The sequence below is a fragment of the Tupaia chinensis genome, unplaced genomic scaffold (genome assembly GCF_000334495.1).
Source record: "Tupaia chinensis unplaced genomic scaffold, TupChi_1.0 Scaffold140534_1, whole genome shotgun sequence".
In the NCBI taxonomy this organism is placed as follows: domain Eukaryota; kingdom Metazoa; phylum Chordata; class Mammalia; order Scandentia; family Tupaiidae; genus Tupaia; species Tupaia belangeri.
The window spans coordinates 1,666,203-1,693,149 of record NW_006200409.1 but is presented as its reverse complement, the minus strand read 5'-3'; the positions used below and the strand labels follow the sequence as shown (position 1 = coordinate 1,693,149).

Genomic DNA, 26,947 nt, shown 5'->3' with positions numbered 1-26,947 from the left:
CGCGTGGCCCTTGCGGGAAAACCCCCCCCCCCCCCAAGAAAAAAAGATTGTCTTTACTGAATTGTTCTCATTGGGTGGACATCCATCTGCTGCATTCCTTTCCCCTAGTAGTTTTTTTTCATTCATTCATTTTAATTTGACCAGAGAGAGACATAGAGAGAGAGAGAGAGAGAGAGAAGGAAAGTGAGAAAGCAAGCCACCAGATCCGGGATTTGAACCGTGGTCGGCCATGTGGGAATGTCCAGCACCCTTCACCACACCACCTGCTGGTCCCTCCCCTAGTAGTTTTTGACCATGGCTGTACAGTATAGTCAGTCACTGGGAGCTTTTAGGAGAGAAAAAAGAAGATTCAGGTCAGTTCTCTAGCTACTGGAATTTAACTGGATTTTTCACAAATTGGTATTTCCTATTTCCTGGTTCAGGTGGTGGCTAGTCCTGTGGACTAGAAAGAACTTTTTTCGCCCTATAGTGAAAACCCCCCCCCCCCCCAAGAAAAAAAGATTGTCTTTACTGAATTGTTCTCATTGGGTGGACATCCATCTGCTGCATTCCTTTCCCCTAGTAGGGCACGCACGCACACACGCCTGCTGTGAATTTGAATCGCGGTCAACTACGGGGAGTCCAGCAATGTAACCATTACGCCATCTGCTGGTCCCAGAACTTTAAGTGTATTGTAAACACTCTTTTAGGGAGCCCCTGGGCTGCTCTCTGGGTGAAGATGGGAACCTAGCACTTGGGCTGGTAAGTGGGAGGAACTTGTGAGAAGCTTGACTTATGACTGGAATAGAGGAGAAGAATCTCCTCTAATATTTGCAAAGTTTGCCTTAAAGATTTTTAGGTGGAAGTGTATGATTGCACGCAGAGACAGCTGCTGAGAGATTGAGGGTTCTTGAGAGTGGCTGGGGTTCGATCGCTTTGTTGTTTCTCTGGCTCAGCCTTGGAGATGGGAGCGACCACCTAGACTGTCCTTGTTCGTGCAGTTCCTTAGGCACTGGCCCTGCAGGAAGGAGGAACGACTGGGGATAGAGAGAAAGAGGGATTGGTCTAGAAAGACCATCCACCTGGGTTACTCTGTGGTTCAGATTGTCCTCTCAGCCCACCCCTGCCTAGTGTGTTAGTTAAATTAGCTTCAATGTCATTCCCTCAGAGAAAGGCTGTTTCAGAAATGTCCTGCTCCTTAGAGGTACTCTCTGTTCCAGCCTTCGAAGCAGTGGTCATACCCTAGAATCTTCCTTTTTTGCGGGAGAGGTTTTTGCTATAGGGCACGTACGCTCGCCCAAAAAGACAGAGACAGAGAGACAGAAGGTGAGAAAACACCCCTCAGAGGGGATGGCCACGCTGCAATCCCTTCTCCATTCTCCTCCCCAGATCTTGAGCATGCATGCGCCGGCGTGAGTTTAAGCCACCGGGTCTCGGACTCAAACCATGGTCCATTACATGGGAGTTCAGTGACATAGCCATTACGCTAACTGCTGGTTCCATCTGGAATCCTCCCTTACCTGTCCCTTCTTTCTCGCTGCGAGACGTTTTCTCCATGAGGGTGGGAGTGGCTGTTCACGGCTGACCCTCTTTTTCTCATCCTTGAGTAGTATTTGTGAGCAAATAAATGAGCTACTGAATCTTTATCTTGGTTTCCCATGACAGTAGAGATGTGACTTTGAACCTCAAGGGCTGAAATTTTTTTTTTAAAAATTTTTGAATTTTTAAAATTTTTCCATTTAATAACTATTCCAGAAGTAATAATAATCATGATGAAGCATTTATTGAGAACATTTGCCCAGCCAGCCTGGTGCTCACTGACTGCTCAGGTCATAGAATCCCAAGAGGTGAGCATGTGAGTGCAGACTCACACGTCACAGGCCAGGAAGCAGGCCTTGGAAAGGTGTTGCCTGGAAGAGGGTGCCAGCTGGGCTCCAGTACCCATAGTGCTTCACTGCCCCAGTGAGAAGACCAGCAGGTGAGTCCTGTGCATTGAAAAATGTGGGAAGACGACCTTCTCAGACATGGCAACCGAAATGGTTAGCCCCCGCCTAGGAATCTGTTATGGCACCAGGAAAGAAACCGCTTTCAGGATCCCCAAGGCGAGCCTGCAGCGATTTAGACCCGAAAGCTAGCACAAGGGCAGTGGTGGTCCTTGTGCCTAAGATACGAAAGGAGGCTTCTCTGGAGAGAGCCCGTGGCCATCGAGGGTCATACTGGGACCCGGAAGGTCATTATCATTGATGACCACTTCCCAAGTCAGAGCTTTCTGGCTGGGACGTTTAGCATTTAGCAATGGCCACAGAAACCAACATAAGCCATGACCAGGACCTTGGTGGAGGCCACAGGTCTCCTTAGTGATTGTGGTTCCCTACCTCTCCTTCCTGAGCAGGCTTCTGGGGACAGCCGGGCTCTTTGGCCAGCAGTCAGGGAAGGTAAAACCAGCAGGCTGATGTGTGTTTAGCCAAGGCAGGACCTTCTAGGTGAAAGGGGCTGAAGGGACTCTTAGCTTTGGCTTCTTCATTTTCCTGCTCAGGGATACCGAGACTGAGAAGGTGGAGGTCATAGCTCCTTAGAAGCTGAGCTGGAATTAGAGTCCAGGGTTCTAGAGGTGGGGATTTCTGCATCTTAGAGGGGACTTCAAAAGGTTATTCTCTCTTCAGAGACTTCAGGGAGGTCCGAGGTTCCTCTGAGATACTGGATTTAGCTTGGGGGAAGGCAAAGCAGAAGAGGTGGGTACTCTGCCGTGGTGGTTACAGTGTCTGTGGTGGTGAGAAGCTGAACTGAATTCCAGGTGGATCCAAGGAGGTCAGCAAGATACCCGTGCCTGTTCCCCCCCAAATAACCAAGCACTGGCTTTCTGCAGGGATCTTGAGTGCTCGCCAGAGCTTTTGTAGTTAAGTAGTTATAGTTCATTCCCTTCTCCCCACTATGTGAGATGACCTAGTCTTGTCTACTAGAATCCTTTGATAATCCATGGTTACCATGGCTGGTACAGTATTTCTCAGCTTGGAACCAATCTGTATCTCACGACAGCAGGCTGATACAGACAGACCACAGGGACATTGGCATTGAAAAAGTAGGTGGGGGGTCTGGCAGGTATTGTGATGGCTAGGGTGCCGGACTCCCACAGGGTGACCATGGTTCAAGTCCTGGACCTGGCGACTTGCTTTCTCACATTCCTCTCTCTCTCTGGTCCAAAAAAAAAAAAAGTAGGTGGGAAAATTAGGCTATCTTGATTTTTAAGTCATGATATATCTATCAAGATATTAATTTTTTTTTTTTAAATTTACTTCTTTTGAGAGAAAAGGAGAGAGGGACAGATACGCACCTCAGCTGGGTCTAATGTGATCCCTCCCCACCCCCCGCCTCAGACAGCCAGGATTACAGGTACATGTGCACATGCCTGGTGTGGATAGGTAGGCCCCTGAGACATGAGCTCCAGACCTTCCCATATGGCTCCAGCATCGTGGAGTGTTGTGTCCCTACTCTGCCACCACACCTGGTCATGTCATGATGTTTTGTTTTAACAATTCGAGAGACGTGCGATAGAGTTGAGAGACTTTCTGTTCCTCCAAAGGGCAGAGGAGCACCAGTTGGTGGGAGTAGGGATGGGGAGACTCATGGCGAGATAAATGATGGTGGGGCCATCTATCCTGAGGCACTTTTCTGTCACCCAACGGCAGAAAAGGAGCAAGAGGCCTATCAGCCTCACAAGGAGGAGAGTTAAACTTCAGCTTGCCCATGAAGGGATTGACAACAACCCTTTCCCCCAGGAAAAGGTGACCAGGAGCTGGAGAGGGATGGGTGATCAAACGATTGCCTCCTCCCCGTGCAGAATGCTGGTCTCAGCAGGGATGTTCGTCCTGCCTTCCCAGTTGAGCAAGATTCCATATTGGGCTCTTTTCTGTTGCGCCCGGTGTGCCTCTTTGCCATCGAGTTTGTAGCCGGTGAATTCTAGTACTGCTCTTGCGGAAGAGGGTGTCCTCCGTGGCAGTTTTATCTGCAACTTTGTGTTGCCACCCGGCGGCCCCTGACATGCTACCCCCTGTAGATGTAGTCTCATTTCCATCATATTGTAACTCCCCTTATCCAGGAGACGACGAATCCGTTGCCTTAACAGTTTAAAACAAAAGTGGGTTATTTTGAAGATGTTCCTGATTTACTACAGAAGATGTGGAGAGGCAGGGAGAAGGCGGAGGGCGAATCTTTGGTAGTGAGCATGCAGAGCCTAGGCTTTTTTTCTGTACCTACTTACTTTCTGGTTGTACAAACAGGGACTTTCTCCTGGGCCTCAGTTTCCTTATCTGTAAATCGAGTTGGACTAACACAAATGTTCCCAATTTTTTCTCCTAAGGAGAACTTTTTTTTTTTTTTTTTTTTTTAAAGATAGGCAGTGTTTTTATTGGAGGGTCACCTCTGTGAAAGAAAGAAAGGGAAGAAAGCAGGATTCAGGAAGGGGAGGAATCAGGTGGCAATGTAGACTTGACGATGTTTCTGCCAGCTCAACGAGAAGACTCATTTTTAAACGATGAGAACTTCATGAACTTTCCTTGCCTCAAAACACAGCTCCGTTAATGAGCAGCGTCCAAGCTAAGCACTTTATAGACACTCTGCATTTTATCGAATAAAATGAATTGAACAATAAGCGTAGGAGGCGTGTTCATGTTTCGTATGAAGACTTCCAGGTGCAGGGAAGGCAAGTAGGTTGGTTGGTGTCCCGGCTAGGCGCAGGTTCAAGGGGCTCGGGACTCAGGGCTGTTTGATTGAGAAGCTCAGCCCTTCTCTGCTGCCTTTCCTTCCGCCAGTGTAAATGTTTACTTTCATATTTGCTGACTGGGGACAATACACAGTGGTCTGAAATTCTGGATTCGGGGACTATTTTAACATGGCTTTGCAGTTTTATTAGTTGTCATGACATCTACGACCAGTTAGGACAGTGTTCAGCAGTGCGTGAGGTTTTCTCTCCCAGGTCCACGCCGCCTCTCCATTGGCGTTGCAGTAACTTGTGGATAGAGGTCATGCTGTCTGCATGACTCTGTGCCCTCCCCCGGGGGAACCCTCAATGGGAACACCAGGTTTTCCCCATCTGCCGGGGACTTTCCAGGCAATGAGGTACTTGGCTGCAGGGAACCCCTGTCTGTCCAGGCCTGTGCAGTGGACTAATTTGAATGGTCCTGTGTGGTTATCTGTGTTCCATGGGCTGGGTGACCAGTCTTTCTGGAACGTGGTGGCTTGGAACCTCATCTGTTATTTGAGAAAGAGGCAGGGAAGTGCTTTGTAGTGCATGAGGCTTAAGTCTGAACCAGCCTGCATGCTGCCTGCCTTTGGGTTGTGCGTACACACCATGATGCTGTCTGGCAGTAGTACCTTGCCATTGCTTGGTGCCTTCTTGGCAGTTCAAGGCACTCTGGACCTTCTCAGTTTGCTTTCTGGGAGGAAGGGAGGCTGCCCAAGAATCAAGTCCTCTGTAAGGGGCTTGAAAACAGGTAAATGCGGTTGCTGGTTAGTTATTCTTGTGGTATGCATGAAAAAATGGAATACGCTGATATTTCAATTACATGTCACATAAATGAGGCGTATGTACAAAACATCCTGGCCAAAGGATTTTCCCATGTCTAGAACTTGTTGCTACTTAGTGGATGTTGGCTAGAGGTCTTGGGAACTACGGGAATCCTTGGAAACCCCGTATAACTTGTATTTTTTGTCGCTCCTGTTTGTAGCCTGTCTATTTGGTGTGAAAACTAGAAAGACAAGGAGATCGGCTTCAGAGAAGCTGGCCTGGAATTCGGGATACATCAGGGCTTAGCCTGGCTGTCTTGACGGAGCACCTGGTAGTTTCCTCTTCTGTGAAGTGAAGTGGAAGCGTGGGCTGTTGAGGGTGGTGGGCTGTCAATGTCTGTGTCCTCTAGAATTTGCCAGCCCTGAGAGTTTTCTTCAAAAGGTCGGTAGCTAAGTAATTTCAAAATACATGAGTTGTTACCCTTTGCAGAACCAGATGCTCATTAGGATAGTGAAAGCTCTGAGAAGTCCTTAAAGAACTTAAAGAAAATCTGGACAGCTCATTGTAGGCCAAGTAATGTCCTCTGGGAAATGCGGGATCAGATAATGTTTGAGCAGCCTTGCAGGTTTGGGATGAGTTTCATTCTACTGTGATGGGTCACGGGAATCTGGTCCATCATGGGATGGACACCGTGCTGAGAGGGGCACCTGTGAGAGAGAGGGACTAGTATGTCACCAGTGCATGTCTGATTCACCACCTTCCTAGGATACCTGGTAACCCTGCTCTGAAGGGAAGAAAAAATGAGATACATCTACATTGGAGTTGAGACCATTGGCACATAGACGTTTTCAGTTGTTTGACTAATTGGTCACAGTCTAATAGTCTCTATTTTTAAAAATTAAAAAATTGGAACCAACAAATGATGTAATGGTTACATCGCCAGACTTCCACATAGTTGACTGTGGTTTAAGTCCCAGACCTGGTGGCTTAAAACTCACACCAGGTGTGTGTGTATGCATGCCCCAAAATCCTGAGAGGAGAATGGAGGAGAAGGGGTTGTAGCATGACCATCCCCCCAAGGGGTGATTTCTCGCTTTCTATCTCTCTGTCTCTCCAGCAAATGCACATGTCCTACAACAAAAATCTCTCTAAAAATTTTTTTAAAATAAAATAAAAATGTATGGGGTCTTCAGAAAAGTCATGACATGTTTTTGCATAGAAAAATGTCACGCCCTTTCCGACAACCCAATATTTGTTCCATACGAGAGTGAAACACAGGGAGAGCGAGAACACACACACGGGCACCCCCTTCCAGGGTCCTGAAGCCAGGATTCACCCCTAGCCTTAGCCGGCCCAGGTTACAGGCACTGTGTGGGCACCGGCGTGTAGAGGGAGATTCCAGGATGTGCTCCAGAGACCTTCCCATGTAGGGCCAATTGCATCACTGCTGCTCCAACAGCTGGCCCTCTTTTTTAAAGATGAGAACTCTTCAGGCACAGAGAGGCCAGGCAACTTGGCTAAAACCCTGCTGTTAACCAGTGGCCCAGGTTGATGGATTGCTCTTAGCAAGACACCAGCGCTGTCTCTGCCAAATGGTGTTAGCATGATGGCTTTCCTGGGCTGTGTAAGCAAGCAGGGATGTTTGCTTAGGATGGCCTTTGGCGTGCTGCTATTGTCCTCCGACTGGCGGATCGTCCTCTGGTCTGGGACGGAAGGGCAAGAACTCCCAGTCTGTCTGGAGGTGCTGTGGACCTGAGCACATCACATGGGTGCCTGGACTCTGCCCTGCAGTCCGCAGCTGAGGATTTACTGCGCTGCCTGCCGCTGGACGCCTGCTTTGCTTTTCTCTTTCTGGGTGTCTGATGTGTTTGAGCCGCATTTCTCCTCTTCCAAATCAACCTCCATTCTCTGCCCTCCACTTCCTGGTCCTCCACTGAGCCAGTTGGCCACAGTCTCTTAAGGATTCTGCTTCATCTTTAACTATGTGCAAACTGGGTTTTGACAAACACGATTAACTGGTATTTTTGGAAGGCTCAGGAGGCACACAGCGTGCTCTGGAGGGCAGGCCTGGAGTCAGCAATGTTTCCTGTGCCCTGTGCAGACAGTGGCTGTGCCTTCCTCCTCCTGCCCTTGTCCAGGGAACGTGCTGGCTCGGAGGGCAGCAGGGCTACAGGCGATGGAGAACTCCAGGCTCTCCCAGATCTTCGGATGGCTCAAATGAAAGCGAGGCCTGAAACTTTTATCACCACTGCTACAGGTGAAAGGCTTTCCTTTGGCTGTGCTGGTCCAACAAAGTCTATTTTATTTATGTGTTTCCAAGTCCTTAAAAATTCTTTTAGGGCACATCAGTGGGGAGTTAATAGAAACTTTGAAATAAGAAAAATGCCTGCAGGGGAAGTAGAACCCCAGCCAGCACCCGGCTTGGAGTTTTGTTCTGTTAGCTGATGGGTTGGTTCTCAGAGACGCGGCTGGCTGGACAGGTTACAGAGCCACATCTTCAGCACCTTAGTTTTCGATCATTAAGTGTTTCCCCCACTGCTTCTTTTGGTGTTAAGGGAGGACTACTCTGAACTTTTCCTTGGACTTCTCAAAGGGTCCTCTGACTTTTCTGGTTGAACCACAAAGAAAGCTCTGGAAGGTGGGTGTGTAAGAGAAGGCTCTTGTATGCACTCCCGGCCCCCTCATTGTGAACCACATCACCTTCCAAGATGCTATTTGTTAACCAGGAGTTTTTACTATCCGGGTGTCCAGTGAAAATTAAACAGCAGAGATGTGACTCTAAGCCGGGCTTCACTAAGGCAGTCTTGTTAGTTCATTTCTTTACCCTCAAAGTAATTTCCTGAAGAATTAAAAACCCCTTTGAAGCCCGGTGCTGCATTGTCTCTAATAATCAGCATAGGTGGGAAGGGCTTTGAGGTCTGAGCCCAGCTGCAGAGCAGCTAGGTGGTTTGACGCAAGTCCTGGCATCTTCCTGGGCCTCCGTTTCTTTATCTGTAAAATGGCAGGATGAGGATAGTGAGAATCAAAGGGGATGATGGACTCCATCCCCCACCTTTTATTCTCGGGGGAAGAAAAGCTGCGATTTATGAAACCTGTCAGTTATATTCAGCTTTTTCTGAGGCCTGGGATGGTGTCAAGGTGGCAGACCCAGACCCAGATGTTTTTAGTTCGTTAACTGTCCTGAGCGCCTGCTGTGGGCCAGATGAGCTGGCCACCAAAGAAGCTGGCTGGAGCTTGTGTGTGTTCCTTGGGACTATTGGTCCCAGTTGTTCAGGTCATTGGTTTCGAATGGAGCTGGGTTTTGCTCCCGGGCGCATCTGAGATGGGCTGGACACATTCAGGGTGGTCAGATTTTGGGAAGTGCAAGTGGCGTCTAGTGGGCAAAGTCGGGGTGCCGCTCTGTTGAAACATCCGCAGTCAAGGTGTCAGCGAGCTGCGGTTGAGAAGCCCCGGTTCAGCGTCTGGTGCGAGTGTGAGTGAGAAGTGTGTTTCCTGTGTACAGCTGGTAGAGGAAACGTGCCCGAGCTGCCCCGCGATCACTCTGGGCCTGCTCCACCGTGCCCCAGCCTGGTGCTGGTTGATGACCATGTCAAGACTCACGCAGGCTGGTGGACCTCAGAGCTAGTGGGAAAAACAACTCCATCTGATTTATTTTGTGATTCTGTTAAGTTGTCTTCATTTCTATCTTGAGATGTTCTCTTTGAAAAAACACCAAAGAATATAAAAATGACATCTTCCCTCCATTTTTTCTTGGGAGAGGGGCCATGTTGAAGAAGTCAAGGTATGCCACCCTTGCAGATGGGATGATTTCCAATTGTTCAATGTGGCTATCCTTTTTTTTTTTTTTTAGTCTCTTGGTTTCATTTTAGGGCCTATGATCTTAGGTAATATATTGGGTCATTGGAAAAGTCATGCTACATTTTTGCATAGAAAAAATAGGTCATGGGACCAGCAGTTAGTGTAATAGCTATGTCGCTGGACTCCCACAGAGTTGACCGCAGTTCGAGTCCCGGACCCAGTGGCTTAAACTCATGCCGGGCGTGTGTGCGTGTGTGCCTAAGATCCCAAGAGGAGAATGGAGAAGAAGGGATTGCGGTGTGGCCATCCCCCCGGGGGGTGATTTCTCACTTTCTATCTCTCTGTCTCTGTCTGTCTGGCAAGCACACGCGCCCTATAGCAAAAACCTATCCAAAAAAGAAAAAACAGGTCATGACTTTTCCAACAACCCAGTGTGTATACATATACACAGATAAAGGTAAATATTTATTCTTATGACTAAGTATAGAAAGAAATTAATTTTTGGACTCTTCCCACTGTCAGAGACTTATGTAATAAACCAGAGGCAGGCCTGATTATGTATGGGGAAAGCATTTGTGAACAATGTCTTCATTGTGTAACGTACAAAAACAAGCTTTTCTTCAACGTTGGATGTGCAAGTCTGCCTTCTCCAATAGGGGCCTGTCTCTGTCTCTCACCCCCTGCCTCCCACCTTTGAGCAAACATTATTTATTGTGGCTCATGTGTGATCAGGTCTTGATTTGGGGCTTCTTTCTGATGCTCTTTCTTTGTGGGATCTCACCCACAGCGCCCCTGGAGACCCTTTGGCTGCCAGGACCTTTGTTTTCAAACCACCCATGTGGTGCCGGTAGTGTCTGCTTCATGGCGAGCTGTCCCCAGAGCCTCAGTGTGGCTTGGGGATCTCTGTGATTGGACTCTGATCCCTTCTCGAGTCACTTTTGGGCTCACAGATAATGGCTGCCCTCTATTCTCTCTTCTTTCCCCCTGTGGCCCCCCTTTCCTGCCTGAACGATGTTTAGCCTTGTTTCATGTCACTTCCCAAATGTTTTATGGACAAGCAGGGAAGGTGGAGGGGAACTCAGCCATTGAGGTTACCTACTTTGTGCCAGCCACTGAGCCCAACAATTGTTCCTTCTCCAATCCTCCGAGGCCAATAGAGGGGATTCTCACTAACAGGCGAAGGTCCTACAGCTAGCAAAGGTCCATGGCAGAATTTGAGCCCTGTTCTGTTGGACTCAGATGTCTTGAGATGATGGTGAACCACCACCACTTTCAGATGGTTCTACATTTGGTGGAGTGGAGACTGCATATGCTCCATCGCCTAGTAACGGACCAGGATGAGTGCTTCTTGTGTGGGAAACCCAGAGACTGTCCACTCACTGTCAAGGCATTTTAGGTGCCCTTGAGTCTGGAAGAATCCAGCTAAGCTTAGCTTGCCTCCTGGGACTTCATATATCGAAGAAACAGAGGGCTGTGCCGGAAAGGGAAGTTGATTGCCCAAGATCAATCAGCATAAATCAGAAGAGATTCCACTGGCTCCTTGATTTGGGAAGGAAGAATGATAGAGAGTGGGAAAGGCTCTGGGGTGGAGTGCTGCTTGGGACAGGAAGTCCAGCGTGAACCATTGTGGTCGGAAAGCCAAGGAGTGTGGGAAGCGGGAAGAGTGGTGGATTTGAGGCCAGAGCATGTGCTGGGGCTCACAGACTCCATAAATGAGCTGTATTTATATTGTAGGAAGCTGTGGTGGAGCTGCAGATGGGTGTGGACGTTAGTTTAAACTGGCTCATTAGCCAATCCTTCTCCTGGAAGACATGCAGCTAATTGGGTAGTGGTACTTTTTAAGGTCTCTTTGGACCAAGAGATTGTATGTTCCTGGTCTCTCACAAGTCAGAGATGGCAGCTGGCTCCAAAGACATAAGAATTCTTTCAGAAACTCTACTTTTTACAGGAGGGCTTCCAGGTCTGGGATGGAGATGGCATTTTGTTTGCTCCCAGCTGTGACTCACCACATGTCTTCAGACAATCAACATGCAATTTCCCACACGGAACTGAAGCTTACCTTTGGGGGGTGGGTCTTTGCACAGTTCATTTCTTCACTCCTTTCTGATCCCTGTAGTGTCTTGCTCTATAGACCTCCATAGCTGTCTGTGGTGTTTGAGGGGTAGGAGGCCTTTGTTTTATGACTCCCTAGACTGTAGACACATTTCCTGACACCTGGCAGGTGCTGGGTCAATGAATGAATGGCTAGCTGAGGTTCTTAGTACTCAAGACAATATTGTACGTGGTCTGAAATGCTGTGTGATCTTTCTCATGGTGCATAAGGTGTGTAAGCCACAGGATCCTCCACTGTGTCGGTGTCATGGTGCAGGTTATAATGGACATGCCAGAGGAGCAATCGGTTTTGAGGTGGATCGGAGGTCTGTTTGTCTCTACCAGTATCTGGCAGGGGACTGTGGACGGGGAGCCCTGTCTCTCTGGGGTTTATTTCCTCATGGTGGAAAGGGAGCCTGCAGTGGTGAAATCCTGGTCCTTGTCTACTCTGAGTTTCATTGTGGGTGAGGTCTGCTGTGCTCAGCCCTGGCACTTGGAGGCATCCTCGCCCCTCGCTGACATTGAACCTAGTGTAGGGGGTTCCTAGGGAGCTCTCAGACTCCCTGTCACACCCCTGCCTCCATGCTTTGTCTCCAGGGCTTGAGATGGAATTGCTACTTCTTGTCCTACAGGTTGAGACTTGCTCCAGAGAGGTGGTTTTAAGGGGCTGGGGAGGGAAGCGAGAGAAAGGCATTCCTCCGCGTTTGCCTACCTGGAATGAGAAGGAAGGGAGAGAGAAACACTCAGTGGTTTGGGCAAGGATTTCAGTTGATGGATCGGGTAGCTGCCTCTGTTAGACTTGTTTTCTTTTCACTGTCTGGTCCATGGTGTTTCTAAACTTGGAATGTAGCTGTTACATGTTCTAGGAAATAAAAACCGAAAGTGGTCCAGGGATCCACAGAGGCAGGAAGGGAAGGGGCCATGGGACGGCTCAGGGCAATGAGGGGAGGGCAGAAAGACAGCTCTGTTGGCATCCGAGAGGAGGGACTTGTTAGATTTGGAGAGGGTAAGGATGAATTTGGCCCGAAGGGCCTCTGATTACTTTTAGAGGTTTTCCTTGTAAAATATAAAATGGAACTCGGGCAGCAACTTGGGAAATGGCACATTCTGTCCGTAATGAAAGATGTCCCACAAGAATTTCTCTATTTAATCCCTGTAGCCAAATTTCTGTTTCTAAAAGGGGAAAAGGGGGTAGAGATAGGCTTGTTTGTTTTCTTAGTTGAAACTTTGGTTTTCTATCCTTCCAGCCCATCCTCTAGGGTGAGAACAAGCAAAGCCTGAGGCGGGGTCATTGTGTTCTACATAGATCCTGTCTGCCCAGGCTCCCCACTCGGAGGAGCAGGCCACAGTGCGGTGACTGAATACTCCCCTTACTACCGAGGTGTAACTTAAAGCAGAGTGCACGGACCTCAGGCCTCCAGTGCTGTGATTTCTGCATGTCTGAACCTGGGCAACCATGACCCAGGTCCAGATCAGGGACTTGTCAGTGTTCCTAAAGCCCTCTCTGCCTCTTCCCAGGCTACGCCTCCCAGAGAGACCACTTCTGATTCCTGTAGCCGTAGACTAGTTTTTCTCTTTTTGAACTTCATATTACATAGAACCATCAATGGTGGTTTTTTTTTTTTTTTTTTCTTTTTAAGAGATTTTTTCCTATAGGGTACATGCACTTGCTGGAGAGACGGGGAGAAGAGAAAGTGAGAGATCATCCCCCAGGGAGATGGCCACACCACAATCCCTTCTCCTCCATTCTCTTCTCAGGATCTTGGGCACACATGCACACGCGCCTGGTGTGAGTTTTAAGTTGCTGGGTCTGGGATTTGAACTGCAGTTGACTGTGGAATCTAGCAATGCAACCATTATGCCACCTGCTGGTCCTCATCGGTGGTATTTTAATTTTAATTTCATGACCCTCTTCCTCCCCCAAACACTCACAATTTGTTGAAATCTTTAGATTTTTTTTTCCCTTTACCTTATGGGGGGGAGAGGGATGGAAAGAGAGAGACAGAGCTAGAGCTAGGTCTTGCTGGGTTGCAATCCTCCTGCCCCAGCCTCCTAGTTAGCTAAGACTACAGGCATATGCAGCCATGCACTGGGTGTTCAGATTGGCACAGGAACCGAACCTGGGCCTTCCTCTGGCTTCTTGCCTCCCAAGTGGCTTCCAGCTTCCAAATGGTGACACTATCCAAGTGCTACGCTAGGCCTGGCTGTTTTCTTTACGAGAGCTTACATCTCAGGTGCGAGAGTTGTAGGTGGGAAGCCACTGGCCCTGGCCACGAAGACCTTTCTCAGTTTCTTGCTCCAACCCTCCCATCCCCCCAGCCTGTCCTGCCGCCCCCACAGCCTGTCCTGCTCTGTCCTTCTCCAGCTTTTAGGCGCCACTGCCTCAGGGCAATGGCAGCTTGCAGCCTAGGGCTGCGCCTGGATTCTGCACCCTCTGAAAACGTCATTCCTTTCCCTTCAGTCTTGGTGTTACCCCCTTGCGATTATTTGATTAATGAGAGCTCTCCCCAGACAGAGGGGCTGTGCCTGTGGCCTCAGGGGAACCCAGTGAAGTGTGTAGGGGATCGGATGGGGGCACACTGGGGAGGAGAAGGGCCTATGACGAAGCCCTTGGCTCTCTTAGCTGAGATGGGGATGTGGGCTGCTTGCCAAAGCATTTTCATTCTTGGGTCTCTGAGTGCTCCAGGCACCCAGGTTGTGTGTCCTGAAGTCGCTGTCATAAGTGACCTCATTCCTTCTCCAACCTCCTTCCCCACTCTCCCTGCCCACCCCAGGCCTCTCCAGAGCGGCTCCCTCTCCGGCTAGCTCTCTTCTGGCCAGGATTTTAACATATATCACAGGCTGGTAGGCTAAGAGCTTGGGACTTCCCCTCACCACACTCAAGGCCTTTGATCTTTTGCTTTGGAGGTAACATCAAAAGGAAGGCTGAGGAAGACAGCCAGGCTGTGAAGTTCAACGTTCAAGTTAATAGCTTGACTGAAGGTTGGGCTGCGTTGTGGCAGCATCACCAGGGCTGGAGTAAACAGGGCGATTCTGCCACATTTTCCTGGAAATGAACCCTTACCTTGGAAAAGGGTAGCCAGATTCCCCTTCCCCCTCCTTCCTCAGGGGTGTGCCAATGTGGGGAGACAATGTGTGTGTAGGGGTGTGGGGAGAGGAGAGGTGGAGCCCTAGGAGAGGATCTGGGGGGACCCCATATGATCAGCACTGTGAAGTTATCCTTGTGCTCCCCCCATTCCGGGGTACTGCCGTCTGGCCGCTTTTCGGCCTATCTCCTCTGCTGATTTAGCTGGGTGTTTCCCAATTCCAGTGGAATTCAAAGAAGGCCCGGCAGGCAGGCAGCTTGGCTGGGCCTTGCGGAAGGTGTGCGCAGCCCAGGGATGGCCGCAGAGGGATGGCATCGCAGGCAGGGCCAAAAGCCACTCATCACCTTCACTGCCTGGTCTGTCTGCCGAGCTTGCGGGCACCGATTTGGTCGTTGTTTAATTTAACGTTTTCTGCTATGCTCTTTTCTTTAGATTTTCATCCAAAGTTGTGTTTGGGCGGTTTTCAAACGCATTCCAGCCCCATACTGTTTGGCATACCGTCCCCATCGGGATGGCTGTCCTTTCCCACCTGCCTTGGGCACCTCTTTGGTGTGTGCCCAGAGCACCCTGGGATGGCTCTGGCTGTCACTGCCCGGCATCACGAGCTGCTGCTGCTCTTTGGCGCTCAGCCCTCCTGCGTTCACCTGCCTCTCTCTGCAGCCGCTGTCTCTCCACCCTCACCCCTGGTTCTGCACAGCCGTTACGCCGTAATGATGTCAGTACTATGAGGCCGCAATCCCCTTGGATTGCTTTAGCACGGCTTCTCTTGTCCCTCATTGCCCTACCCCCTTCGTGATTTTTGGCATAGCTGTACCACCTGTGCTGTTATTTATCTGATGCACTCAGATCTTTGTTTCATTTATTTAAACTCAGCCCCGCCGTAGTCCTAAACATCTCTGTGTTACAGTTTTGATGATAGTTATTTCTTTGCTGATACATATTCCTGTGATCCTGTAACTACCAGAGTAACTCCTTGTACTGCCTCACACCACACTGGACAGCGCCATGGTTTGGGAGCAGCTTTCCCTTCTTCCGTCCTTTGGTGACTTGCATATTTGGGTGTGCTAGTGCGGCCTAGTGCTCCTTTGCTGGTCCTTTCATTGCTCAGCCCAGCTGGTCTCTAGGCCCGGGGGCGGGGGGGCGCTGCTCATCCGAGTGCTCCCTCAATTCTGCTCGTGGAGTGGTCTCAGGCTTCCAGAAATCTCGTTTTATAGTGATAAGAATTTATTCTGTATGGGATGTGTTCTCCATTGCCTTCTAAACATAAATTTATTTATTTAAGAGTTATTTTTATTTAACTTCATTTATTACCGTTATTATTTTTTTTAATTTGAGAAACAGAGAGGGAATGTGAGAAAGCAAGCCGCTAGGTCTAGGATTCGAACCATGGTCAGCCATGTGAGAGTCCAGTGGCCTCAACCACCACCTGTTGGCCCCCAAAGTTTATTTTTTATTTCTTCTGAGAGAGAGAGAGAGAGAGAGAGAGAGAGAGAGACTGAAAAAGAGATACTTCCAAGCCCCCACAGGGTCCTCACATTCAGGTTCACCCTCAGCCTCAGCCAGCCCTGACCCTACCAACCAAACTTGGGTACAGGGATGCCTCAGATGCCAATCTGGGACCTTCCCTTTTGGGACCAATCGAGTTACCGCTGTGCCACCATCTGACATTCTCCTCTAAATCTGCATGTACATTCTCTGAGTTGTCACCATTTTCTTGGAGCCAGATGGTGAAGGTGGCCTGGAGCAGCCCTGTGCTCTTTCTGGGTCAAGTTACCTTCCGAAAGGTCTCAGCAGATTCCTGCCACCTCCCCGATCGGCATGAGTCCTTGGTTCAGATTTTCAGCCCCGGAGACTCTCGATTGCATTGTTATACATGTCCCTTAGGGGCCTCGTTGAGAGGCATCTCCTGCTTCCAAAGGGTATGGGCTTCTGGAAATCCCTCAGAAAATGCAAGATGCCAGTCTCTGGGGTGGAGTCTCCAAAGCTTCAGGGACACAGCCTGGGATGTTGAGGAAACACCCTTTCTAAAGAGCTCCTCTGGGAGAAGTGTTACTGCCTTACCCTAACCCCTTGAGCCAGTGCCCAGATGACTTCCCTGAGATGGGCTGCGTTTTTTTTGCCCATGCTTAAAGCTATAAAGGGCCATTGTCAGATTTGTTTAGCTTCTCAATTCATGTTCCTTAGAGGATGGTAAATTAAAGATAGCATTCCTGGACAGAGGCTTTCATACATTTAAGAAAACCCGTTGAGTCTCCGGAGGGGAGAGACGAGAGAGATGAAAGGTTTTCTCTAGACCTGTTCTGTAGCATGGCCTGTTCTTTCAGGTAATTAAGGGAGATAATAGAAGATGACTGCACCAGTCCATTTACCTTTCACTTGGGGGTCTTAAATCTTTGGTTGGTCTTCTTTAACCATATCCCCACCAGTCACCCATGGGCCCTCAGGGTTCCATTTTCATTGTCACCCTTTCTAGCTAGCTGGAACACCCCTTAGGGGATTGGAGAACGGCGTTTTCAGGGCTGTGGGAACTTTTGAGTTTTCCTGCAGCGTTTCTGTGGACGCTGGCATCTGTGAGAGCTGGGCCTGAGTTGAGTGAGATTGGCTGGGGCAGGCTGCCAGGTGAGGGGTCCTGGGAGCAGATGTGGAGGGTTCTATGTCCTAGTAGTTCCTTGTGACACTAGCTCGTGCCTAACACAGGCACCACGTTCCAGTGTGCTGTGTGCGTTAGCATCACTGGGAGAGTTTTGTAAGACCCCAGTGCCCAGCTTGCCCTGTGGCAGAGAGGCCAGGCATAGGTAATTTTAAGTACCATTTGAATGCTGACGCCTTGGCAGGTGAATAGTAGTTTCTGTACAAAGAGCTTAGGAAAGGGCCTCTAGGCAGAGGAAACTGCACAAACAAAGGCACAGTCACAGAGTTCTCAGAAAGGTGGGGTGACCAGAGGGAAGCCAGAGACCTAGTGTGTTGGGTGGTTCTGAAGCTAGCCTGATTGGGACTCTGTTGTGAAGGCCTTGCATTCTATGCACTAAAGAAACCTCACATCCTCCGGGGCTCTCATTCAAATGCAGATTCTGAAACAGCAGGCCTGGGCTGCAGCCTGAGAGTCTGCATTTCTCCCAAGCACTTGGCAACTGCTCTGTGCTGCACCTTGAGTTACCAGGCTTTTGGCAGTAGTGCCCAAAACTTGGCTGCACATCAGAATCACCTGGGAAATTAAAAAAAAAAAATTGAATGCCCAGGTTGCTCTTCATTCCACTTAGGTCAGAACCTACCCACTGGGGTAGGGGAGCCAGTTTCAGGGGTTTTAAAAGATACCTAGGTGATGGCATTGCGTAGGAACCTTTGAGAGACACTGCTTTAGGGTTGGGATTTTCCTGGCTGAGTTTTACTCAGGGCTTGGCTGCTTCATTCATAAAATTGAGGAGACAGATGGGAGGAGGGTTGAGAAGCCACCACTGCCATCGTTACTTCATTGAGTGGGCTGTATGTGTTCAGCGCGTGCCGCGGACCCAGCAGTGTTCTGGGGGTTAGAGGTGCAGCGGTCTGCTTCTAGGGTAGTGGTCTCATCTGTCATGCAGGCAGTGGGAAAGGAGGAAAGACAGGATTTTGATAGGAGCAGCCTTTTAGGAAGGAGAGGCCCAGGACTTTTGAATTACAAGTAGCTTGGTCAAAACCCTAAACTGCAATTTCTCTCTGATGAAAGGGCTTGCTGGGCACTGAGTAACCAGTTAGCGGGTTACTAGTGGGGGAGGGCCCATAAACTTGGATCCAGGTCCTTCCAAGGCCTTATCATTGACCTGCAAGCTCCTGCCTGGCTGAACTCTTCCTTCCTGCAGCTTTCTTCTGGATCTAGGGAGTATTTGCTTTGCTCGTTTTGAGTTAAGTGTTTGAAGGAACTGAACATTTTTTTCTTAAATCTAACATGCACTTGCAATTTGTATTCTTCATTAATTCTGACTAATTGACGAGAGTCTGGAAAGACTGACTGAGGCTTCCAGTGCATTCCGCTGCTTCTGTTCCCCATAAGCGTGGTGCAGAACTCGAATGCATGTGAGGACAGGGGTGGGCGCACCAACGGGGATGTGCCCAGGAGGGCCTGGCTAGACCAGGAATGCACTGGTTCCTGGGTTACACCCTGCTGAAACATGGGTGGTTAAAATCTGATATATATCTATGCCCTGCAGTCCCCTGCCAAGCCTCTGTGATCCCGTGCCTATAAGCTCCCACCCTTGGGCATGCAGGGGGTCTTGAGACCCTGCTGGGTGCCACAACGGGGCTGTCTATGTTGGTTACGTATTCTGAAGGCCACTTCCTCTAGGATCAGATTTAGACTGTCCAGTGGTAGTTTTTTGTAAGGCTTCATTCCAAGGCTAATGACGCTTCTAGAACTCATAGGGTGCTTGGCACTAGGGTTTTATTTGTTGATTATGTCAGTGTGAGAATTCAGGAAGGACAGGGCTAAACCTTAATCCTGACACGAGTTGATTCTGCCCTCTGCACTTACGAGGGACTTGGTCCTTGGGGAGACTTTGGAATCCTCAGACGTTCAAATTCTGAAATTTTTGCCAGTCTAAGCTGTGTCAGCCCCTTTCCTCGGCAGGACTCTGTGAAGAATAATTAGCTAATGTTTGCAGAGCACTTTGAAATCCTCAGATGAAAGGCAGCAGAGCACAGAGTATTATTATTTATTATTAGCCTGAACCAGGATGGAAGAGCACACGAGGCCCAGGAGCACTTCCTGCCCTGTGCCAGGTGCATTCCCTCTGCCAGGCTTTCCGTGCCTGATGGGCTTTCTCTCTTTTTTCTTGTTTTAATTGCCAGAGGGCATGCACACTAGTCAGAGAGACAGAGAGATGGAGGGAAGCACCATGCAGTGGGGTGTGGTCCTGCTGCAATCCTTCCTCCTCTATTTCTCCATTCTGTTGGGATTTGGGGCACACATGCACATGTGCCTGGCATTTCTCCAGCAGCAAAGGTTGGAACCTGAACCACGGGTGGCCATGTGGGATCTGGCTCCCTTAACCACTAGGCCACAGGGTTGGCCCCAGTGGGCTTTCTTTATAAAGAAAAAGAAAAAGAAAAAGAAAAACAGAAGGTGTGAGGAACTGCAATCTGTAGGGTATTGTTTTTCTCAGACTGTGGCCAGGTGATGTGAAAGAAGCACATTGGACACACGCTGGTGATAACGGGAGCGTCTGACACCCAGCAAGACTGGGGCTTCCATACCCGCGGGGCCGGGCCAGATGGGCTTACGGCTGGTCCTGCTTGCCTGCTGGTAAGGCAACAATGCCACGCTAGGCCATGTTTTGTGTATTTGTTGGTATTGCAGTCAAATGCAATGCTCTGAGAGGCTGTCCCACGTGGGAGGGTGCTGAGTTCATGTCCAGAGACCTCCCTAAATAGACCAGGCAGAGGAGTGCCCATGATGTGGGGCTGGCTGGGGCTGTGGGTGGCTGAAGCCCAGTGTCAAGATGCTGGGGTTGTCTTTTTGTCTCCTTTGCTCATGGTAGAAATGATTTCTTCACTGTCGTAGAGTTGGAGTGTTCTGGATTTATTCATGTAGGGCTTAAGCGAGTGTCAGTATTCCATTTCTTCCTAAGAGTTTGGCATGTTGGGACAGGCATCCCAAGGCTAGCAGGGGCAGACGATGGAGGGGAGCTTTCTGGCTCTTTGTCCTCCCTTCATCCCAGCTGACTGAGACTAGATTGAGTTCAGCAGCTGCCGGGGGCTTATTACTCTGTTTGTCTTGGTGGTAGAGAGGGAGAGAAGACAATGGTTGGGCAGGTCCGTTTTTGAAATGAAAGATTTGATTTACTTTCTACCTGATCAGCTCAATGATCTGCACCTGCACCCCCCACCCTATGCTTATCGGAAATGGTCGCACCCTTAATGCCACTGCTGCCCACCAGATCCTGACAGCCTCACTCACCTCACAGGAGTGTCAGCATGAGCCCTGGCAGCCTCTGCTGCCCGGCCGTTCCATAAACTAGTGGTGTCTCTTTGCCCTGAGGCTCAGAAACCCCAAGGACTGACCACTTCTTGAGGCGTAGCTCCAGTGCTCCGTGAGCCCCTGGCAAGCAGAGAGGGAGAGTTCTGTAAGAGCAGCTACTCCCTGCACCCCTGCCCTCTACCCCCAAACACACCACCTTCCGGGGGGGGGAGAGGAGGGGGGATGGCAGGGGAGATAGGGAGGAGTGAGAAAGCACTCCCTCCCTGAGGGATGGCCATACTGCAGTCCCCTCTCTTCCATTCGCCGCTTGGGATTTTGGGCATGCACGTACTCGTGTCTGGTGTGTTTTCCAAGCCTCCAGGTTCAGGACTTGAACTGTGCTGCTGGCATGACCGGTGCTTAACCACCCCACCACCGGCTGGCCCTATCCTCAGTGATTTCTTATGACAACCCTGCATTTAGTTTGCTAGCTGTTCCTCACCCCTGAGTGACCCCAAGTGCGACAGAGTGGTAAATCGGGGGCAGGCCTGAGGCTCACCTGAATGACTTCCCCAAGAGCAGCGGCTCCAAGGAAGGGTGGCGCGCAGTAGGTACCAGTGGGCATCCTCCCACTCCACCTGTAAGAGAAGAGAACTGCGCAGCAGAGGAGCAAGAGCCAAGCATCCCACGTTCCCCTCCCAGGGGTACTTTGCAGCTGCCCACGCCATCTCCTTTGTGATCTGTGCAGAGACTGAGAGAGCTTTAAATCAAAATTCCAGGGGGCACCCTGTTCCCTTGGTTGGAGCCTGGGTAAGAAGGAGGGGAGGGTGGGGGCTTTCTTCAGCGTGACTCTTTGCGGTTGAGCCGAGGGGAAGGCTGGCCCCTTGGAGACTCCCTCTCTGGCATGCACCTTGCGGAGAGAAATGTCCAAAGAAGGCACACAGTTAGCAGGGTATCCTGCCCTGGTCACCTTATTTCCTCAGAAAAAGGACACAGGAAACAACTTTTTACTGTACTCCGTGCTAGACTCATTCATTGGGTCCTATTTACTTTTCAAAGCAGCTGTGCAGACAGTTATGTTTATATTCATTTTACAGATCAGAAAGCTGAGGTCCAGAGAGGTTAATGTAGACCTACGCTCTTTAAAAGGTGTCTTCTTTGCAAACAAAAAATTCAGTGTATTGACGAGGTCTGGAGAGAGCTGAGTCAGGTAACATTTGGTCAGTCAGCACAGTTCTGGGGTGCGCACTGCAGATGGGGTACAGTGCTGGGCGATGGAGGAACTGCTGGTCACTAGGAGATACTGAATCGTTTAATTCTTTCCCCTGAGCCCATCCCAGGGACCCAGCACACTCATCTTGGCAGTGGCTGAGAAGGTGGCATGAGTTGTGTGGAGGACTTGGCCACGCCTGCCACACTGTAGTTGTTCAGTAAAGATTACTCATTGTTAGGGGATAGGAGGAGGGTAATTTGCCTCTCTGGGGGGGTGTTCCTCTGTTGTTCTCTGCTACCTTCTTTTCTTTTTTCTTAAAAAAATTAATTTTATTTATTATTGCTATCAATTTTTTAAACTTGGGATGAGAGAGAGAATGATAGAAAGTGAGAAAAGAAGCCACCAGGTCTGAGACTTGAACTGGGGTTGACCACGTGGGAGTCCAGTGCCTTAACTGCCACGCCCCCTGCTGGCCTCTTTGTTTCTTTCATGAGAGAGAGAGAGGAAGAGGGAGATAAGCACCCCCGAAAGGGTGTTCATGCCATAATCCACCCTCAGCCTCAGCTGGCCCGGATCATGGGCACATGAGCCAGGCATGTAGAAAGGGGCCCTGGGTGGGGACCTGGGACGTTTCCCATCTGGGTTCAGTTGTGTTACTGCTGTCCCCCTTCTGGCCCCCTCTGCTACGTTCTTTTTGTCTTTCGGGCTTCGAGAATGCTGGCATGGACAGAGAAGTGTGTTCTGAGGCCCATGACATTAAGTTATTAAGGACAGGGGAAAGGGCTTTTGGCCAAAGACTGAGCAGCCCCTACAGGCTTTATCCCAAGTCTTTGTGTTTGTATTCCATGGGGCCTTCCCTCTTTCCAGGTGGACTGGCGGCATCTGTCTGTCCAGTGTACCTCCCCTGTGTATCATTATTTGCCAGCTGTAGTCCAGGAGCTAGAAAGAGGTGACTCCAACATGATTCTGGGAGGCCGCTGCGAGAACCAGGAAGTAAATGAAGCTATTATGGGTGTGATGAAGGAAACTGAGCTGCGTCCAAAGGAGACCCAAGAGGGAGGGATGACTCCTGGTAGGGTTTCTGGGGCAGCGGGCCTAATGATGTGGAGTCGCAACTGTCCTTGCTCACGCACAAGCCAACAGTGAATGGTAGTGTCCCCAGTCTCTTCTCAGACCCAGTCACCTTTGCAGGAGTCGTCCCAGGGCTGGGAACACGTATGCCTGGGAGTGTGGATGGGTGATGTGAAAGACTCAGGGCACGGTGGGGCGACAGAGCAAGCGCCTCTCAACCCCCACATGACTGGAGTGGTTGTTCCTGGGGGTCCTGGACAGGCAGACCTTTGTGCTTGGTCCTGCTTGCCAGATGGTCACACAGTCATACGTGCAGTAACGCTCCATGAGGTCTCTGGTTAGAATGTGCCCTTTTTAGGAAGGTGCACTGGTGGCCGTGGAGGGTGAGTCCCTGACCATTTTGTCCCTTGATCACAGGACCCCTTCTCAGCAAGCGTAAGTGACCCAGTGGGTTTTCTGCAGCCAAGTTGAAATGTCACCTGTCTTGGTAACTCCTTTTCCTTCTGACATATCCCACGTCAGTTATGATGATTGATAGTTCATTGAAAAATATATGGAAGAACTTGACTTTGGAATTGAAATGATTTTTTACAAAATAGAAGCAAAAAAAGAATGGTCTCTAATCTGCCACTCAAAGAAAGGCACTGTGAAAGTGGCCAATTCTCTCTCTCTCTCTCTTTTTTTTTAAAGAATCATTTATTTAATTTTATTTATTCATTCGTTTATTTTAATTTAAGCAGAGATAGACACAGAGAGAGAGGAAAAGTGAGAAGGCAAGCCATCAGGTACAGGACAAAAACCATGGTTGGCCATGTGGGAATGTCCAATGCCTTAACCACCATGCCACCTGCTGGTCCTGGCCAATTCTCTTTTAAAGTGGCACATAGACAAGTGTTTGGATATATTGATTTTTCAGATGTGCCCTCAGTCACATGGGCAGCTGAGTTTTTTGTTGTTGTTTTTTTTAATGTGGATTTCAGCCAAGCTTGACACCTGCCCCTTAAGGAAAAACAAACCATCCCCTTATTTGTCTGACAGTTTAATTGTAGATGACATCCTCCAGGAAGGTTTACGTTATGTTAAAGACTTGACAACCCAGAACCCCTCTGTTGGTTTCTTTGTTGTAACCTTTGAGCTAGTGGCTGCTGAAATGTCACCTTTGCCCTTCTTTAAAAGCAGGAATAATAGGTGGTGAGTGGATGGATGCCTCTTAAAATACTGGGCAGTGCTGTGGCCCGAGGGTAAGCTTCTTAGAAGTTAGTTGTGTGTGTTGTGTTAATTAAAGAATCTTCTGGGCCTGAAGATAATGAGGTCGGTGAGGGCAGTGATGTCACCTTACCATTCACCTTAAGGTTCCTGTCACCCAGAACATGCTGCCTGCTGCAGGGGCCAGGGGTGCTTCTTGATTGATGTGTCTGGAGGCTGGAAGACCGGTGCCAGGGCCTCCAGCTGATGGAGGGGGAAGCTAGGAGGTACCACTTTGGGAGCAAGCAGGGCCACCTTACCCTCTCCTCCCCAGATGTGTCCTCATGCTATGTGATCCTCCCTCCTACCTGGAAATGCCTAGAAGGGTGCGGGCATCCTGCACAGCTCTGCTCCCTTCACCCCTCCTCCCAACCTTCAGCCTCACTCTTCCCTAGGACTGGAAGACAAGGTCACCTTTACCTGAGAGAGGTACTTTGATGACAGGGCACAAGTAACAACATCCCAGTGGCACTGAGCCAGCGGGGTACCGTGGCAGGGTGCATTCCCGTAATAATAACAAGCTATGATTTGATAGTACTTTATAGTCTAAGTACTTTTCAGGTAATTGGCCTCATTTAGTTCTCACCACAGCCTCTGAAGGGATGTTACTCTTCTCTTGATTTACAGATGTATTAACCAAGGCTGTTTGCGGGAGGTACAAGTGGGGATATGAGGCAGAAGGAAGGGAACCTTTTTGGGTAAAAATTTACCTTTTTTGGGTAAAAATTTATTTATTTTGAAAGAAGAGAAGCACTGTCAACTGGGTCTCACACCGTGAACTCCCAGCCTTCCCCTGCCAGCCGAGATCTTGGGTGCGCACACCCAGCAGGGTCAGCTCGGGGAACTGAACCCATGATCTGCCGTACGGATCCTGCTTCACTTAGGCAGTATGTTACCACTGCGCCACCTAGCCAGTCAGCCGAGATCTTGGGTGCGCACACCCAGCAGGGTCAGCTCCGGGAACTGAACCCATGATCTGCCTTACGGATCCTGCTTCACTTAGGCAGTACGTTACCACTGCGCCACCTAGCCAGCCCAGAAGGGCATCCCTGCCGAGTGAATCCTGAGGCTTTGCCAGCAGCTGCCAGCTAGTTTGGTGTTTAATGGATTCATTGCATCTACCCAGCTTGGGTGCGCACACCCAGCAGGGTCAGCTCCGGGAACTGAACCCATGATCTGCCTTACGGATCCTGCTTCACTTAGGCAGTACGTTACCACTGCGCCACCTAGCCAGCCCAGAAGGGCATCCCTGCCGAGTGAATCCTGAGGCTTTGCCAGCAGCTGCCAGCTAGTTTGGTGTTTAATGGATTCATTGCATCTACCCAGAGGGAGGTGGGGGCGGGGGAAATTATTCTACAGTAACTCGAGAAAAAGGAGACCAAGTCTCTGTCCACTGTCACAAAGCAGTTGGCTGAGAGCTAGAAGTTTTCACCCAGGTCACCTGACTCCGGCCCTGTGATCTTTCTCTTCTGTCTAGCGTAATGCCCAGCAAAGAGCCGGCATCAATAAATATTTGTCGAATGTTAAATGAGGCTTAAAGAGACTATTCATGCTTGGCACAGGGGCAGAGCGAGACAAACATGTTTTCTGCCCTCATAACCTTCACGTCCCAATCCTGTGACCTTGGGCTGCTTGTCTGAGCTCACTCCTAGCTCAGTTCCCTGAAAACTCATCTGAAAAATGGGTAAAATATTAGAGAGCATTCCTGGCAGTACAGTCACAAATGTCAGATGATATTCTGCTCCTTCTTCTTGTTTTTCCGACTGCGTAGCTTTTTATGTCCACCTCTTAGGAAATAGATTTCTGGGTACTGATTGCAATGTTGGATAACAACAACAGCAAGTATTTCCTGATATTATTCCCCAAATCACCAAAAGCGGTGAATACCACAGTAATGGTCCTTGGTAGTACTGCCAGCCACTCCTTCCAATTAGGATTTGGCAATAACTTGGATGGAAAGAATTGTAACCTTCCATTTTATAGAGAAAGAAACCCAGGCTCAGAGAGGGTAAGTAACCTGCCCAAGGGCACTCAGGAAGTAGTTGGTGGTTTAGGGTCCAGATACCAGAACTGGTCTGACAGCCCACTCTTTAAACTGTATTTAAAACCGAATTCCCTGTGTGTGTGTGTGTTTAGGGCATTTTCATATCTCACTTGTGTTCCCTCGACCACCTGGACGTTTGCTTTCTGCATTCTCAGAGAACATGGCCGGTGTGGGAGGAAGTCCACACTGGTCTTTGTACTGACCCACGGGCTGGCAATGGTTCTGAGACACAGTGCCAAGTGGCTGACCCTCGCTTTTATGCCTTACGGTGGTAAGCCAGGGGCACTGGGGACTTTTTGTAATTTCTTTCCCAACTGTCTACCCCTTCTTTAGGTCATCTTTTTAGCAGGTAAGGTTTTCAGTCTTACTGATATCTCTAAAGGAAGGTAGGGGGAAAAAATCAAAACATGGCATGGGGGAAAATGGCAGGTTTTCTCTGAGATGATTTTTCCTTTTTCACTTTTACTGTGCGTGTTGTAAAACCTCTCTTGGATGATGAGTCCATGTGGTTTTCTTGGTAGCCCTCGAGCAGCTGCCACTGGGTTTAACTCAATGGACTGCAACCCTCTGTTCTATGGGCCGACAAGCTCCTGCTTATGCCCAGGTGTCTGCTGTGTCCAGAGCATGAGGGCAGGAACCAGAATCTGCTGGGCTTGTAAGCATGTAAAAAAATCGAAGTTTGAGAGCCAGATGAGGGGAGGCCTGTAGCTGAGCAGTGCTTCTGTGTCCCCGGGAGGAGCCCAAGTGGAGTCACAGGAAGAATCCATGTAACCAGAAGGCCAGGGAGTGGGTGAGTTAGGCCTGGAGATGGCAGGGTGGTCTGGAGGGGAGAGGGAGAGAAAGCAAGCAAGCGAGAAAGCAAGCTGCCAGGTCTGGGGCTCAAACTACACTCGGCCATATGGGAGTCCGGCACCCTTAACCACCACATCACCTGTCAGCCCCTGTTCCTTGATGTTTACAAGAAGTCTGATATATATATATATATATA

At 49.5% G+C, this 26,947-nt stretch overlaps 1 protein-coding gene across 8 annotated transcripts in view; it reads left to right on the top strand.

The window, feature by feature from the left end:
* Positions 1-26,947, top strand: part of TCF7L2 (transcription factor 7 like 2) — a 217,233-nt gene that overhangs the window by 38,912 nt on the left and 151,374 nt on the right. The gene's annotated exons all lie outside the window — the stretch shown is intronic.